Source organism: Schistocerca serialis, chromosome 7, assembly GCF_023864345.2.
Source record: "Schistocerca serialis cubense isolate TAMUIC-IGC-003099 chromosome 7, iqSchSeri2.2, whole genome shotgun sequence".
Classification (NCBI taxonomy): domain Eukaryota; kingdom Metazoa; phylum Arthropoda; class Insecta; order Orthoptera; family Acrididae; genus Schistocerca; species Schistocerca serialis.
Window position 1 is genome coordinate 495,481,391 of NC_064644.1, and position 6,843 is coordinate 495,488,233.

The window sequence follows — 6,843 nt, forward strand, 5'->3', positions numbered from 1 at the left end:
TTATAGCTGTTATCCACGATGTACTGCGTTTACTGTTTAAAACTTTTTTTTTTTTTTTTTTGCTTTACCAAATGCAGACTTCAATCAATTCCACCTACAGGAAGCTGATTTTAAACCACGTATAACTGCAGTGTACTATATACTGGCGACTTTCTTGATTGTGACATCACACACTATCTTGATACAGTACAATTATTTGTCCAATACAACAAAATAAATTCTCTGTGCAGCTGAGACATTTTAAAATCAAGAACTCTTAGACAAAAGTAGCTCATTTAACCGTGTTATAGAAGATAACTAGATTAACTAGCAAAATTTTTTTCCGGCAGGGTACCTTTGCTCGTCATGTTGATGCTGTCCGACACAGCGTGTAGTTCGACATCCTTTTGTATTGTACTGTGCATATTATTTTGGGAGGTCTGCCTTGGTTCTAGTGTTTCCTTCGGCCTTGGGTGTTTTCTGAAGCCGAAGTGCTGTCTGTCTCTCCGCCCTTGCCAAAAATTTTCCATCGTTGTACCGGTGATCGGACGTTAGGCGTATTGGTTAGTCGGTTGGTCGGCGCTTAAGCTGCCTCTAGTTTGAGTTGCCATCCTTTTACGTGAGTACAACTCTTGGCTGCCTGTCTCACCTTACCTTATGTTTGAGTTACCTTCACAGGCCGACCCTTGGAACACTTGCTGAGAAGAGCTTTTCCTGATTCCTTAGATTGTGATGTCTGTTTTAAGGATATTTGTAATTTTCTAACTATCGTTGGTATGGCCTTCAGCCAAGCAATAATTTCACTTATTACATAGTACGGCCTACAGCCGTGTTTCAATGAGTTATTTTTTTAAAGCAAACTAGTTTTGAAAGCAAGATATTTGTTGTGGGCTATTTGAAATTATTTTCCTGACTTCTAATTCAGGCCTTCAGCCACTTCTTATTTGAAATGATTTGTGGCCTTCAGCCGAGTGGTAATTTCACTTCTATTATAATAAGGGCCTCAGCTGTGTTACAGTTTGTTTCAAACGAAGTATTTATCTTAATATGTGCTATTTGGAATTGTTCTTCTGACTTCTAATTCAGGCCTCCAGCCTTTTGTTGTTTGAGGTTATTGTTGGTGGCCTTCGGCCCTAAAATTGTAAAATTTTTTTTTCTGTGATAAGGCCTTCAGCCGTCATAAAGTCAATCGTGTTTTTTTTAAGAAATTGTTTTAAAATTTTAATTTCTTTAAATAAAGTTTACGTATTTGTTCTGCAACCGAGAGTAGCTGATTACGGCCCCGTCCACAATCGTAACCTTATCCTGCCCCATCCTGAGAAACTAGCTCTGTGTGTGTGTGTGTGTGTGTGTGTGTGTGTGTGTGCGCGTGTGTTAGCATGAATGAGGAATAACGGTGCTGACACAAATGCGTTAGTAAAAGAATCCTGTTTCGTTACTGTTGTCAGTTCTCTTTCATCTTATTCTTTAAGTGATTTAGAGAGCGTTGCGTGATTATCCGGCGTTATGACATGAGTTGAAATTGACATTTAATCTGAAACTTCCTGGCAGATTAAAACTGTGTGCCCGACCGAGACTCTAACTCGGGACCTTTGCCTTTCGCGGGCAAGTGCTCTACCAACTGAGCTACCGAAGCACGACTCACGCCCGGTACTCACAGCTGTACTTCTGCCAGTACCTCGTCTCCTACCTTCCAAACTCTACAGAAGCTCTCCTGCACAGGAGTTAAATACACCCAGAAGTCTGCCATGTTTTTATCTCCTTTGGCGAAAATATGATGAATAAGCATTCTTAAATGTATATGCAAGTAGTTTCGAAATGAATGTACGGGTTTTAAGGCTATGTAGCGTTTATTACATTCAACTTACAATTATAAATACTACATCAAATGAAAGAGCAATTCAGACAGTTTTGAAACTTCCTGGCAGATTAAAACTGTGTGCGGGACCGAGACTCGAACTCGGGACCTTTGCCTTTTGTGGGCAAGTGCTCTACCATCTAACCTACCCAAGCGCGACTCACAGCCTCAATTCTGCCAGTACCTCGTCTCCTATCTTCCAAACTTCAGAGCACTTGCCCGCGAAAGGCTAAGGTCCCGAGTTCGAGTCTCGGTCGGGCACACAGTTTTAATCTGCCAGGAAGTTACATATCAGCGCACACTCCACTGCAGAGTGAAAATCTCACTCTGGAAACATCCCCCAGGCTGTGGCTAAGCCATGTCTCCGCAATATCCTTTCTTTCAGTAGTGCTAGTTCTGCAAGGTTCGCAGGAGAGCTTCTGTAAAGTTTTGAAGGTAGGAGACGAGGTACTGGCGGAAGTAAAGCTGTGAGTACCGGGCGTGAGTCGTGCTTCGGTAGCTCAGTTGGTAGAGCACTTGCCCGCGAAAGGCAAAGGTCCCGAGTTCGAGTCTCGGTCGGGCACACAGTTTTAATCTGCCAGGAAGTTTCATATCAGCGCACACTCCGCTGCAGAGTGAAAATCTCATTCTGGACATTTAATCTGTTACCCACCTTTTCCCTTGAAAGTTTCAGTTATTTTCGCTCTATTTATTTGAGGAGAGGGATAAATTTACACATATATTGACTAGTTTATGTAATATTGCACTCGCAAAGAACCCGATTGATAATCATTAAATTCTGTAGAAGCTTGAGCAGGATTGATGTTAAAGCGTATCACTGGCCTGCGGAAATATTTCACTTTCTTATATACTTTGACACAATTACTCTCAATAGGCCTACTTCAGCACAGTTTAACGTACCGTAATATACGGTCCAGTAACATTAAAGTGACTGTCACCTATGTTCGAAGTCAAGGTGCAAAAACCAGTCACAGACGGCAGGTTTCGGCAGTGGAGGATGTATAAAGCATGTCGGGAGGACGCTGAAAACAATGCAGTCATTGTTACAATGCGGAAACGGAGCGATTTAACTGACTTCCAGAAGGGCGTGATGATTGACTGTAGGGCCAAGTGTGGAAGCATTTTCGAAACTGGTAAACAGTTCGCTTGGCGCCGTGTATGGGACAATACCGCTGTCCAAAACCGGCGCTGAGGTAGCAGTGGTACACCATGAACCATAGATGACAGAAGGTACGAGCACATGCAATACGTTCACAGATATGTAAGTGGCCCGAAGATTCCTTAAAAAATAGAACCCAGGATGTTGCCCTCGACGGCGAGTGCTGATCAGAGACAAGGGTATTGTCAGGGGTGCCCTAGGAAAAGTGATAGGACCGCTGCAAAATGTTCAAATGTGTGGGAAATCTTATGGGACGTAACTGCTAAGGTAATCAGTCCGAGCTTACACACTACTTAACCTAAATTATCCTAAGGACAAACACACACAGCCATGCCCGAGGGAGGACTCGAACCTCCGCCGGGACCAGCCGCGCAGTCCATGACTGCAGCGCCTTAAACCGCTCGGCTAATCCCGCGCGGCAGGACCGCTGCCGTTCTCTATATACATAAATGATTTGGCGGACAGGGTGGACAGCAGTCTGCGCCTGTTTGTTGATAATGCCGTGGTGTACGGCAATGTGTCAAAGTTGAGTTAGTGCAGCAAGATACAAGACGACTTAGACAAAATTTCTAGTTGGTGTGATGAATAGCAGCTAAATTTTGAAAAATGTAAATTAATCCGAATGAGTAGGAAGAATAAACTTGTAATGTTCGCATATAGTATTACTAGTGTCCAGCTTGACACAGTCAAGTCGTTTAAATATCTGGGCGTAGCGTTGCAAAGTGATATGGTGTGGAATGGGCATGTGAAAACGGCGGTAGGGAAGATAAATTGTCGACTTCGGTTTCCTGGAATCGTTTTAGAAAACGGTGTTTCACATGTAAACGACACCGCATATACACACAACAAAAAAGGGTTTTCATTACCTCGGTTCCTAGGGTTCCGGAACCTTTAGAGAAAATTGGAATAGAGATCAACATAAACATCATTTTCACCCTCTTTAATGCTCATGAAAACCAGAAATTCCACGTTACCACAATACAGCAAGACCTTCAGAGGTCGTGGTCCAGAGTGCTGTATACGCCGGTACCTCTAATATCCAGTAGCACGTCCCCTTGCATCGATGCATGCCTATATTCGTCGTGGCATACTATCCAGAAGATCATCAAGGCACTGTGGGTCCAAATTGTCCCAATCCTCAACGGCGATTCGGCGTAGATCCCTCAGAGTGGTTGGTGGGTCACGTCGTCTATAAACAACTCTTTTTCAGTCCATCCCAGGCATGTTCGATAGGGTTTATGTCTGGAGAAAATGCTGGCCACTCTAGTCGAGCGATGTCGTTATCCTGAAGGAAGTCTTTCACATGTGCACTATGGGGGCTCGAATTGTCGTCCATGAAGACGAATGTCTCGCCAATATGCTGCCAATATGGTGGCACTATCGGTTGGAGGATGGCATTCACGTATCGTACAGCTGTTGCGGCGCCTTCCATGACCACCAGCGGCGTACGGCGGCCCCACATAATGCCACCCCAAAACAGAAGGGAACCTCCACCTTGCAACACTCGCAGGACAGTGTGTGTAAGACGTTCAGCCTGATTGGGTTATCTACAAACACGTCTCCGACGATTGTCTGGTTGAAGGCATATGCGACATTCATCGGAGAATGTGATGCTAATCCTGAGCGGTTCGGCACGTTGTTAGGTCCATCTGTACCGCGCTGCATGGTGTCGTGGTTGCCGTTGACGTCGAGAGTGACGCTGCGCGTCATGCAGCGTATTGCCAACTGTTTGAGTCTTAACGCGACGTCCTATGGCTGGACGAAAAGCATTATTCAACATGGCGGATTAGCTGTCAGGGTTCCTCCGAACCATAATTCGTAGGTATAAGTCATCCACTGCAGTAGTAGCCCTTGGACGGCCTGAGCGAGGCATGTCATCGACAGTTCCTGTCTCTCTGTATCTCCTCCATGTCCGAACAACATCGCTTTGGTTCAATCCGAGATGCCTGGGCACTTCCCTTTTTGAGAGCCCTTCCTGTCACAAAATAACAATGCGGGCGCGATCGAACCGCGGTATTGACCGTCTAAGCATGGTTGAACTACAGACAACACGAGCTGTGTACATCCTTCCTGGTGGAATGGCTGGAACTGATCGGCTGTCGGACCCCCTCCGTCTAATAGTCACTGCTCATGCATGATTGTATACATTTTTTGGGCGGGTTTAGTGACATGTCTGAACAGTCAAAGGGACTGTGTGAAACAATATCCACAGTCAATGTCTATTTTGAGGAGTTCTGGGAACCGGGGTGATGCAAAACTTTCTTTGATGTTTTATGACGCTGGTGCGACCTGTTCTTACGTACAGCTCGAGTGTTTTGGATCCGTACCAGGTCGGGTTGAACGAAGACGTCGAAGCAATTCAGAGGAGTTCTGCTAGGTTTGTTACCAGTAGGTTCGAACAACGCGTAACTGTACGGAGATGCTTCGGGAACTCAAATGGGAATCCGTAAAAGGAAGGCGGCGTGCCTTCCGGGAAACAGTACTGACAAAATTTAGAAAACCGCCATTTGAAGCTGACTGCAGAACGATACTGCTGCCGCCAACAAAGGTCACGCGTAAGAACCCGGAAGATAAGATACGAGAAAGTAGAGCTCATACGGAGGTGTACAGACAGACGTTTTTCCCTCCCTCGATTTACCAGTGGAGCAGGAGGGGAAATAACGTAGTGGTGCGGGGTACTCTCCGCAACGCACCTTACGGAGGCTTACGGAGTATTTACGTAGATGTAGATGCAGAAGTGAACGAAATGTACGGGCGAGTACACGAGCAATTCTTGAGCAGCTAAGTGCCAAGATGAACCAAGAGGCTGTCAACACTGTCTCCTCAACAATTGTTCAATGAACGTTGCTACGATTAGGCCTCCACAGGAGGCACATGGTTCATGCACCCATGACTGACTACTGTTCAACAGTGGGTGGAGTAATGTCCGGATCGATGGATTGGAAGGAACGGTGCAACACCCTGGACACCCCGCTCTCCAGACATTACGCCCCTTGACTTCTTTTCCTGGAGCTATGTCAAGGACAGAGTCTTCGTCACACCAGTTGATGACGTCGACAAACTGAAGGCCAGGATACAAGCTGCTGTGGGTACTGTGACACAACAACAACATCTGGCGGGAACTGGAATACCGCCTCGACGTTCTCCGAGCTACGAAGGGAACACACGTTGAGGTTTGCTAACGTAAGTGGTGTTAAAAAAACTATGTAACGGCATCGAATGTAACTAATTATATCTAACGGTTATTCTGTTATAAATTGTTATAATAAGGCCAAAACTTTGTGCTCACCCTGCATATGTGTAATAATCGGAGACATGTAAAAATGTTGACATAAACTTCAAAAATTGAATTACAAAACGTAAAGTAGTACCAACAGCCAAGATTAGTGAAAATTGGGCAATGTGATACGGTAATAAATGGCTGTAAAAGTACACCTTCAGAATCTAGTTTTTGCCAGACAAAAAAAATTAACGCATGTTAATATAGTTAATCACTTTCGGAAATTGAATTACTTCAGCAGAACCTAAGAGCACTACACTATTAAAGCCAAGGAAATAACAACAAATGCAAAGAATTACGCTTTTATTCCTAAATCAAAACGTTTTTGAATGCCAGTAGTGTTTTAATTCAAACAGTTTAAATCGTGTAACAAATTGTATTGTTTTATTTAAAATAGACGTTACTCAAGAACGGCTTGCTTTCAAACTTTAACACTACGGTTCAGCTTTAGCAAGTATCGAGAAGGATGGAAACGCAGATGTGTTGTCTACTATTAACAGTTAACTATGAACAGTTTCATAACTTTTAGTATTCTGTATAACACGTTAGCAAATTTCAAATTTTGAT